The sequence below is a fragment of the Papio anubis genome, chromosome 12, assembly GCF_008728515.1.
Source record: "Papio anubis isolate 15944 chromosome 12, Panubis1.0, whole genome shotgun sequence".
Taxonomy (NCBI): domain Eukaryota; kingdom Metazoa; phylum Chordata; class Mammalia; order Primates; family Cercopithecidae; genus Papio; species Papio anubis.
In genome coordinates, this window is record NC_044987.1 from 43,582,053 (window position 1) to 43,594,310 (window position 12,258).

At 33.4% G+C, this 12,258-nt stretch overlaps 1 long non-coding RNA gene across 1 annotated transcript; it reads left to right on the forward strand.

Moving 5' to 3' along the window:
• Positions 1-4,114: 4,114 nt before the first annotated feature.
• On the forward strand, positions 4,115-9,787 carry LOC116269703. The gene is made up of 2 exons (XR_004177417.1): positions 4,115-4,305; positions 9,463-9,787. It is a non-coding gene; the product is annotated as an uncharacterized LOC116269703 (long non-coding RNA).
• Positions 9,788-12,258: the final 2,471 nt, after the last annotated feature.

The following is a 12,258-nucleotide window of genomic DNA, read 5'->3' on the forward strand; positions in this document are numbered from 1 at the left end:
TTTACTCCAGGTCTTAGACAAATTGTGTCGCTTCTTACATGATAATAAGCCACTATTTTAATTAGTAGTTGTCATTCACTCCAGCACACCAGTCTCTGGAAGAGAACAAGTAACATTTTGTACAGCTGCTCTCATGCTTTGCCTGTCATCTTTGTCCTGACTTTGAATTCCTCTCCCCAACCTTTTCCTCTCCTTTAGATAATCCCCCTCCTCCTTTTCCTTACTCCCACTGAGCTGTCAAGAGTCAAAATACTGTGATATGAAATCATTGCCTCTATGACTCTAAAAAAAGGCAAGCTTGCACTAGATTTTGATCAAAGGGAATCATTTATAAGATAGATGCAGCAAAAAACCTTAGGGAGTGGTTCCCCCCCAGAGCATCAGTATTATGTGAAATAGAAAAGACAAAGAAACATATGTCTAAACACTTTTTTGCTCTTAATGACATGATGGATGTTCACGCTATATAATGTTTATTATTTTCACCTTGTTATTCAGACCACCTCAGAAAGATGTCTCCTATGAACATGTAACTCCAGTAAAAATGGGGAGAATGAAGGATGTAAGAATTACAGCTCTCAGTTTTGAAAGCAAGAATGAATGGAGAATGAAGAAAACTATAACTATTTTGCGGAGGGAAGAAGAGTTTCGGAGGAGATTCTTAAGGTGCCATCATCGGGTGATAAAAATTGGGGAGACTTCTTGACTGTTTGCAATTCTCCTTGCCATCATTCTTACAAGGGTATATTTATGTTGTGCCACATCACATTGCAACCTTTGTCTCTACAGTAAAACATGATGTTGCTAGTGTTTAGGTGAGAGAAGCAGGCCACAGTTCTTTAAGGGAGGGTGTTTGGTTACTGAATCCCACGTGGTAGCCTTTGCTGGGATCCCTCAAGTGAGAACTTCCACAGTAAGGTCATAGCCCAATCAAGAGGTTATCCTATCTGTCTTCAAGTTGGGTATCAAACATTAAAATTCTTATATCTCCTTTTTTTGGCAAAGGTATAACAACCAGAGAAAGTGACACCACAAATCCATTTCCGAGAAAGGATGATAATAAGAGTGAGTAATGGAAACGTGGGCCATTTTTACCTCTGGTTTTGGGGTAACAGTCCTGATGCCTTCTTTAGATGTACAAGGTGACATTTTAAAATTGTAAGGTGAAATAAAGAATGTAATTTACATAAATGAACTCTGCACCCAGATTTTAAAATGATTATTTATATTCTGGTTTTGAAAATGTAGTCATTTCCTCAGTCTCTGGGCTCCTGTATAGGAAATGATACATTCATTTATAATTTATTCATTTAATTTTTAGCTTTATAAAAGTGCACCCATTGCCATGGTCTCTGAGTGAATATAAAATACTAAACACATAACAACAAAGACAAAGTTAAGCAATAAAGGTAAATTGCAGAAAGGTTATGACTTTGAGATTGTGAAGTCAAGGAGCCAAGATATTTTCAGATTAATAATATAAAGGCAATAAAATAAATTCCTACTTAGATGTTCACATACACACATAGAGAGAGAGACAGAGAGGGAGAGACAGGGAGAGAATCTATGATGAAAGCAAAGAAAGGCGGTGGAGGTAAGTGAAAGAAGACAAGATGATTAGTAGAATGAGGCGAGGAAAGTTAGAAGTTACAACATGTAGAATTGTCAGTTATCTAGGCTCTCTAAATAGGCCCTTGGCTTTGTTTGTTAGTGTCAGTTTGTATGTGTTTATGCATAAGGAGGACCATTTTAAGAGGATTATTGGATATGTGCTGGGAAAAATCAAATCTGATTAAGGCGGGATGTTGACCACGGGGACAGAACTGGAGTGTAGGCTTTTTTTTCCAGAGACAACACAATACCAAAAGCCACGGGTTGGGTGGGAGGTGGCGGGGACATCCAGGGTCAGTTTGTAGGAAAATTCCAGTACTGGAGCATAGGAGAAGGCAAGTAAATTGCAAAGTATAATGACTCCAAATGAGAACAAAACAGAGTGGGGTACTGTATTTTCTCACCAGTGTTTTCCCAAAAGCTAGCATATTCTCAATAATTACTTGTTAAATAAAAATGAAGGAACTGTGTCGGTTTGTAGTTTTTCATTAGATACTGGAAAGTTCCTGATTTATAAAATATTCAAATAGTGTTAAAGTGCGAGGGACAAATTATGCAAAGATTTGAAAAAGTCATAGTTGAAAAAGTTAATTGGATTTAAAAATATATTTTTTATAATATTTTAAGTATGAGCGTGAAAGATGTATGTGCATAAAGAAACGTCCCAAATACAAAGTAGTAAAGAGGATATATAGAGAGAATAGCCTCATAAGGAATATGGTATGTATGTGTGCGCATGTGTGTATGTGTGTGTTTCTGTTTCCTTAAAAGAATGTGTTTCCTCAAAGTTTTACCCTTGACTAGTGTTGGTTCTGATGATATGTGTTATTTCTCTACACATATTGCATTGTCCCCAAAGGCTTACATCTTGGTGATGAAAGTAGAGGGAGTTGGCAGTAGCACAGATACTGTAAAAAATACCCTTAAAGCTCAGTAATTATTCTTAGGCAGATACAAGTGCCTGGCCTGAGAATAAGATCCAACTGTAATAATGAAAATTAAGGCAAAGATGCCACAGGACAAAGACCAAATATGTTGCTGAGCTCACCCACTCTCTTCCCATGTACTGCCTTCCAGTGAGCCTTGGACTCTTTCCTCTTCCAAGGTCAAAAAAATAAAAACAAATATATTTATTGAAAGAATGATATAAATCTGTTTTATTTTTTTTCAGAATATCAAGGGTCTTCATTTACAAATTAATAAAAATATGTGTTCTATTATCTGAAAGAACAGAAGAGAAAAATTCAGGCTAAAACTGTGGAATATGAATTTGAAATAAAATAGAAATGTAAGTATTTTAAGTAAAATAGAAATATAAATTTTCCAGTCATGAGGATTATTATATACTATGATGGTTTATCAGAAGAAATTACAGAATAGCTTCCCTTGGAGGCCTTTACAATGATTTTTCATTGAGCATTGACTCCACTCTTTAAAAACATTTTTGTCCATAAGGAGCTGGATTTAATGAAATACACCAGCTTTGGAATAAACTGAAAAAAGTAAAATAAAAACTTACTTATTCTCCGTTTTTTAAAGAAAGGCCTGACATTGTTTTAATAATGTACTCTGCAAGTAATTTTAGAATATGTTATGTTACTCAGGGATCAAAATAGCGCTCTGTTCCAAAAACTAATACTGATGTTCACCACTTGTTGTCTACTTTACTCAGGTTTGTGGATCTTATGAGTCTCCACTTTGGATTAATATACTGAATAAGTCATTAGAGACATGTATTTCTTTAGTGTCATATTTCTATTAATGGGATTTATTCATATTACTGACACATTGGTGATGTAAATTTTTCCAGGATTATGCTCTTTCATCTAAATGCATGTATTTTAAATTTGAAATGGATCTCTAAATTATTTTTATTTCCCCTTTAACATTAGAATATTGCCTTTGTGCAGTTGTGAGTATGGGTTAGAGAGGAGCCTTTGGGACCAGAAAACTATATTGACTTTCAGTTTTCAGTTCCTTCTTGGAGACTACAATACTTTATTTCAAATGGACTTGTTCTGGCTGACTTATTGATGAATTTCCATAATGATGCAGTCGTTTAAATATGTATGGACACTATACATATATGCATAAAGATACTTGATTACTTGTGTACATATATAAGCACATTTATTTATTTTTTAGACAAGAGTCTGGCACTATTGCCCAGGCTGGAGTGCAGTGGCGCAATCTGGGCTCACTGCAAGCCCCGCCTCCTGGGTTCACACCATTCTCCTGCCTCAGCCTCCGGAGTAGTTGGTACTACAGGTGTCTGCCACCATGCCCGGCTAATTTTTGTATTTTTAGTAGAGATGTGGTTTCACCATGTTAGCCAGGATGGTCTCGATCTCCTGACCTCGTGATCTACCCACCTCGGCCTCCCAAAGTGCTGGGATTTCAGGTGTGAGCCATTGCACCTGGCCACACATTTTTGAAATTATTTTTTCCATAAGTTAGATAAAACATATCTATGATTTAAAAAAAGTAAAAAAACAAAAAACAGAATATTAGGAAGAAAATGAAGCTTCTTCACTTTAATGCAAGGCATCTATAAAAAAATCTATAGTTAATATCATATTAAATGGAGAAATACTGAATGCTTTCTCAATGCTTTCCCACTCAGATCAGAAACAAGTCTCATGATTCTGGAGACAAGAAAGTCCACAATCAAGGTGCTGGCAGATCCGGTGACAGGTGGGTATCCTCTGTGTATCCTTTGTAGATGGCCATCGTCTGGTTGTATCCTCACATGGCAGAGAGAGAGAGAGCTCTCATATCTTTTCTGATAAGGGCCCTAGTCCCATTCATAAAGGTGCTACCATCATATCTTAACTTCCCAAAGGTCCCACCTAAAAATATCATCACATTGTAGACTAGGCATCAACATGGGAATTTGGGAAAACACAAATATTCTGTTCGTAGCTCCCTCTCTTACCACTATTATACAATATTGTATCAGGATCTGAGTACGCATAATGTCTAGAAAGGAAATTTAAAGGGCAAAGGAAAGATAAATTTCTTTTAATAACTTTTATTTTAGGTTCAGGCTTCATTGGAAGGTTTGTTACATAGGTAAACTTGTGTCATGGGAGTTTGTTGTGCAGACTATTTCATCACCCAGGTATTAAGCCTAGCACCCACTAGTTACTTTTGCTGATCCTCTCCCTCCGCCCACTCTCCACCCTTCCATAGACCCCAGCGTGTGTTGTTCCTGTCTTTGTGTCCATGTGTTCTCATCATTTAGCTCCCACTTATAAGTGAGAACATGCAGTATTTATTTGGTTTTCTGTTCCTTTGTTACTTTACTAAGGATAATGACCTCCAGCTCCATCTACTTAGTGCAACCATTGTTGAGGACAGTATGACAATTCCTCAGACCTAAACACAGAAATACTCTTTGACCTAGCAATCTCATTACTGAGTGTACACCTAAAGAAATATAAATCACCTGTCATAAAGACACATGCACGTGTGTGTTCATTGCAACACTATTTACAATAGTAAAGACATGGAATCAACCTAAAAAAATATATTTTGTTTTACCTGTAGTAATTTCTAATTATTACATGATTGCTTAAATATAACCCCAAATAATTTACACATGAATTACTATAATTAATTATAACATTTACTGAGGCTACAAGATTCAGGTTCAAGATACATAAATTCACTGTATTTCCATAATATGCTTGCAGGGAACAATACAAAACTGAATTGATGAAATATTTGATAAATCTAACAAAACTGATGAGCATGCTGAAAATAACAGAACATTGTAAGATAAATTAAAGAGCTAAGTAAATGGGGAGATATATTTTGTTCGAAGCATATCTAATAAGATTTTTAAGATGGCACTTCTAAACTGACCTGTAGATTAAACTGCATTTTTTTGCAAACCTTAGCTGGCTCTTTTATTTACCAAAAAAAAAAAAAAAAAAAAAAAGTAGAAGACCTGGAAGAGACAAAATAATTGCGACAATAAAGGAAAACTGAAATAGACACTACCTTATTTTAAGTCTTTCTGTATAATCAAATAATAGTTAAGACAATTTGGCTTTATTGTAAATTGTAAAGATAGATCAATGAAACAGATTAGAACATGCTAAAATTGACATATACATACTAATTGTTTTTTTAAAAAAAATTCAAGGTATTTCAATGGAAAATAATAGTATTTTTAACAAATAGTACCTGAACATTTGGACATACATATTCAACAATGAGCCTTGACAACTTTTACCCCATACTATAAACTAAAAATGGATCATAGACCGAGATGTTAAAAGCTAATACTATATAACATCTAGAATAATATATACAAAGATATCTCTAAGACTGGGTAGAATAATAAAGCTATACAAGAAAAATGTATATATAATACATAATTTTAGAAACTGATTCTACTCATAAAAGCATGACCATAATAAAGATAATGAACATGTCAGTCACTCAGTGTTTCCTGATTCCCCTTATCCCCAAACAAACAGTGATTTGCTTTCTGTCATTGGAGATGAGTTTGCATTTTCCATAATTTTATATAAATGAAATAATAGGTACCATTTTCTTGTCTGACTCCTTTCACTCATTAACATAGGTTAGAGACTCATCAATGTTATTTTCATTACTTTAACAAAGTTTTTTAAAGATTATGTCTTTTCTTTAAAAATATTTTTATTTTATTTATATTATTTTATTAAAAATAAGATTATGAAATAAAAGACTTCATTGTCTTTTATTGTTGAGTAGTATTTCATATAAGTATACCACAGTTTGTTTGTTCCTTCATCGGTTGATGGACAGTTGGTTTGTTTCTATCTTTTAGGTATTTGTGAATAAAGTTGCTGTGAACATTTATGTATATGTTTTTGTGAGAAAAAATATGTTTTCATTTTCCTAGTTGAAATGCCTTGGAGCAGAATGACTACTACATGCTATTTAATTTTTTTTTTAAATGTCAAACTGTTTTTCAAAGTAGTTGTGCCATTTTACTTTTTCACCAGAAGTATATGAGAGCTCTGATTCCTTCACATCATTGCCAACACTTGGTATGGTTAATCTTTTTCATTTTAGCTGTTTAATTGGTGCATAGTGATGGCACTTCATTGTGGTTTTAACTTGAATTTTCTTTCTTGTAAACTCGTATTATTTTAGGTGCATGGATACATGTGCAGTTTTGTTAAATAGGGAGACTCGTGTTCCTGGAGTTTGTTATACAGACTATCTTGGCACCAATGTACCAGGCCAAGTACCCAATAGTTATTTTTTTCTGATTTTCTCCCTCCTCTTCACTCTCCAAGCTCAAGTGGACCTCAGTGTCTGTTGTTCCCCTTTTTGTGTCCATATGTTCCCATCATTTAGCCATTTGGCTCCTACTTATTAGTGAGAACATACAGTATTTGGTTTTGTGTTCCTGCATTAGTTTGCTAAAAATAATAGCCTCCAGTTTCATTCATGTTCCATGTTCCTGCAAAGGACATAATCTGGATTATTTTATGGCTGCATAGTATTCCATAATGTATGTGTACCACATTTTCTTTATCCAGTCTGCCGATGATGAGCTTTTAGGTTGATTCCATGTCTTTACTATTGTAAATAGTGCTGCAATGAACATATGCATACATGTGTCTTTATGGTAGAATAATTTACATTCCTTTGGATGTATACCAAGTAATGAGATTGCTGGGTCAAATGGTAGTTGTTTTTAGCTCTTTGAGAAATCACCACACTGCTTTCGATAATGATTGAACTAATTACATTCTCACCAACTGTATATACACATTTCCTTTTCTCTCCATCTGTGCCAGCATATATATATATATTTTTTTACTTTGTACTAATAACCATTTTGACTAGTATGAGATGTTTTCTCATTGTGGTTTTGATTTGCATTTCTCTAATGATCAGTGTTATTGAACTATTTTTCATCTGCTTGTACACTGCATGTATGTCTTCTTTTGAAAAGTTTCTGTCCTTTACAGTAACAGTAAGCCAAACAGCATGATACAGGTGCAAAAACAAACAGAGTTCAGAAATTAACCATCTGACCTTCGAAATTAACCATCTGACCTTCAACAAAACTGACAAAAACAAGTAACGGGGAAAGAACTCCCTATTCAATAAATGGTGCTGGGATAACTGGCTAGCATATGCAGAATATTGAAACTGCACCCCTTCCTCACACTATATACAAAAAATCAATTCAAGATGAATTAAAGACTTAAATGTAAAACCGCAAACTATACAAACTCTGAAACACAGTCTAGATAATACCATTCTTGACATAGAAACTGGCAAAGATTTCATGATAAAGATGCCAAAAGCAATACAACAAAAGCAAAAATTGACAAATGGAATGTAATTTAACTTAAGAACTTCTGCATAGCAAAAGAAACTATCAACAGAGCAAACAGAAAACTTTTAGAATGGGACAAAATATTTGCAAAGTATGCATCTGATAAAGTTCTAACATCCAACATCTATAAGGAACTTGAACAAATTCATAAGGAAAAAACAACCCCAATGGATTTTCTGATGACGAATAATCCTGAACAATAATCCTGAACACCTTTTCATTTGCATATTTTCCATCGATATATCTTTAGTGAGGTTTTTTTCCCAATAATTTGCCATTTTAAAAATTAGATAGTTTGTTGTCTTGAGTTGTGAAAGTTTTTATGTATTCTGTCTTTTACAGATACAAGGTTTGCAAATTTGAGATTCCTTTTACTCTCTCCATATTGCATGTTTCCTACTAAAATAAAGTTGTAACTAAAGAGATCGAACTACTGAATACAAACTAACAAATGCATGATTTTAAGACTTTTTAAAAACAATTATGTAATGTTAGAGCAAATGGCTATTACTGAACTAGCTGCTTAAAGAAATTGAGTAAAAAATATCTCTAACCATACAAAAAAGGTTAATATTGCAAAAAAGTATAGAAAGGAGGGAAAATTTCTCTAACCTTAAGCAAGACATTATACTGTCAAATTAAATCTTTAATTGTGGTCTAGACAGCACTTATTTTAAAAGACTTTAGCATACCCTGTACAATTGTTAGATTATCAAGACAAGGAAACAAAAAATCTTTCTGACAGAGAGATAAAGTGTATGACTTTTCTGTACTTTAGTTTACTGATGTAATCTATTATGGCAATACATTTTCTGATATGGAAAAATTAACACATTCCTGACATCTGTTTCTTCAATGCATATTCTTTTTCTGGTTTCTTTCTCCATCTTATTCATGTTTTAGTATTTATTCAGAATCTGCTAACTGTCTAAAACAAACCAAAAAAAAGCTTTTACCTTGAGACAGACAGACTGTCACTCTGTTGCCCTGGCTGGAGTGAGTGCTGTGGTGTGATTTCACCTCAATGCAACTTCCACCTCTTGGGTTCAAGTGATACTTATGCCTCAGCCTCCTGAGTAGCTGAGGTTACAGACGTGTGCCACCATATCCGGCTAATTTTTGTATTTTTAATAGAGATGGGGATTCACCATGTTGGCAAGGCTGGCCTTGAACTCCTGACCTCAAGTGATCCACCTACCTTGGCCTCTCAAAGTGCTGGGATAACAGGCATGAGTCAGTACGCCCGGCTGTCAACTTTTACCTTTTCTGATAACCTGGAATAGTTTCATGATAATTTTTTTTTTTTTTGAGATTAGAAAAACCTCTTCTGTGAAATTATGTTGTCCTGGAGCCTTTAAACAAAATGCACACACATGCACTCTTTAATCACCTTTCCAGTCTCTTCTAAAATCACTTGTATATTTTAGTGTGCTTTTCTTTTTTCTTGGGTCAATTTTGGAAATGTATATTTTACTAAGATATAATCTATTCTATTACAGCTTTTGCTAGAATCACCAAACATGTTGAATCATAGTATTTTACATTTGTAAAAAGTCGGTTGTGACTGAAGAATATTTACCATATGGAAACAGAAGCAGAGAAGATCACAGACAGTTTACATTCAATATGATGAAAAATAGAGAGCCACCATGCTCTCTGTTCCTTCTCCTAAGGTTTTCAATCCAGTCAAAATGCCAGTGATGACTTTCTTTATTCCTAACAGATGCTTGTTGCATTTTCAATTTGATTACAAATTCAGAGGAGGAAAAAACGTGACTTGTCAGCCCCCTTAAACCAAAAAAAAAAAAAAAAATTATTAAAAAGTAACAATAGGGACCATGAAAGAGCAAGAGTACATACAATCTATCTAATATGTATGCCTCTTCAGCACTGTACTGTGTTCAAGATCGAGCATAAATAAAAATGTTATTTTTCAATTTAAAAGAAAATTTAAAATTAATACAATTATCAGTTCATCACTTTACCAATTAAGGTATTTATTTATCAGACATCTTCATTATCATTAATAGTTCATTAAGAAGATTAAGTTATTTAATGATAATGAATATCTTGTGAGCAATTTCTATTAAGCATCTACCATATGCAGATTTTATGCTTGACTTTAGGGATTCAATGCTGTGCTTTTTCATATTACAATCCTTGAAGAGCTTATGTTCTAGTGCTTGTTACTGTACTATAGGCTATATCAAAGATAAGCCTTCAGAGATGATTTAATTTGAATTTCTTTTAATTAAACAAATTAAAAATTATCTATACTGTTGAAATACCTGTTTTCTTCAACTTTCTCTTTTCCTTTGCATTCTACATTTATTGGTAGAAATTTGAAAAGAAAAGAACAATGCTGAGCTCTCACGTTTGGGGAAAAAAAAAAAAAAGGAATGTTGATTCCTAAAAAATACTATTCGTCCGCATAGTCTGTTTGATACGCTCAAGAATACTACCAAGAGGCCTCTAGGGGCTAAACTCATTTTTTTTTTTATTAATGTATTAAGCTTCAGATCTGGTGCAGCACACTGATTTCATCAGCACATCAAGGGGCATTAATATCTCAGAGGTATCTACACATGAAGCAAGCTCTGAAGACACTTATAAATTCAGAGGCAAGTGATTAACTCACTATGAGAACTATAATTGTCACAGGACCAACATTTGCACCCCTCATGATCAGTCTATTTTCTCTCTCTAGGTAGACCTACATAAGCTGTTCAGTCATATTCTGAATGTCAACCTACGTTTCCATAAAACATAATTATCGTAGGTACCATAAAAACTTCAGGTTTATATGACCAGGAATTGTATTTGATCTGAAATGACTAAATGGACACAGTTCTGCCAATAATGAGCCACATCCACCTGTGATCAAACAGAAGGGCTGGATGGATCCACATGATGTATAAAAGAAAATTGTTTTAATAAAAATAAAAAATAGTAACTGTATTAATCAAGATTCTTCAGTGAAATAGAGCAAATAAAAATTTATTTTTTTCCCCACTGGAAAATGCCTTGTTTTTCCTTTTCTGTCTCCCTTCCCTCCCTTTCCTTTTTCCTTTCCTTCCTTCCTTCCTATTTTAACTGTTGACTAGAGAGATGCTTATTATTTCTATACAGAGCACTCCATTATTTTTCTCCCTAAACGTTTCACGGATTCTCTCCTAATGAGATTTCTGTCATGATAGTTAGTTATATTTTCGTTGTTGCTTGTCTTATTTTGATTCCTTTGGTTTACTTAGCACATTTGTTAGCTTGGATTTATAAACTATTCTACGTTGTAAGGACCTGGAGAAAAGCATGGTTCACATAGTGAAGTGTTAGAATCTTACATTAATTCCACTGTAGTTCTCTGATGATGAAGCTGCCCTGGGATTCAGAGAACCTTTCTTCTCACAGTATTTATATAATAAACAAACTGAACAGATCCCCAAGAATTCATTTCTCAACCAATAAATGTTTTCTCAAGTTACCTCAGAGAGTTGATGGATCTAATATGGAAACAAAAAGAAACCTCTTTGAAAAGAATAAAGCACTTTTGCTATGAGTTTGGGGAATTATTAATTATTGATGTTTATAAGCCTAATTAGGAACTACCCTTTAATAATTTATCTAATTCTATAGATTATGTTTCTTGAAATGCTCTCTTTCTATCAACAGCTAGTATCATTTGTTTTATGACTGAAACAAGAGTGTTTTTCAAAGTGTAATTAAAAATTCTTTCTATGAAGAACATTTTCTTTGAAAATATAAATCAACCTTTGAAATCAAGACCCAACATGATTCATCTCTGTAAGAGAACAGGTATTGTTTTAAATATGCATTTGAAAATCATATGTCACATTAAAAAACTAAAAATAGTCAATATTTGTCACATTTATACTCTAACAATTTATAAATGAAAATTTATCATATGTATTAATGCATGAAAATTATATAGTGTACTTTTTATATTTTGACAAACATTTTTCTTTGGATGAAATTGATTGTCTCAAAGTACTCAACATATCAAAAATGATGCAAAAAGAATTAGAAAATCTACATATCTATTATAGCAATTGAATCCATGATTTGAAACTTACCAGAAAAGATATCTTCAGGCCCAGGTAGCTTCTTCATCACGAACTTTTTCCAAATTTTTAAGGAGAAATGTATCAGTCTACCAGAAAATATTCTAGAGAATATAGAAAGAGAAAATACTTCAAACTTATTTTGTGAGGTTATCAATAATACAAAAACATAAAAGAAATTATAAGAAATAAAAATTATGTCATTCATAAAATAGA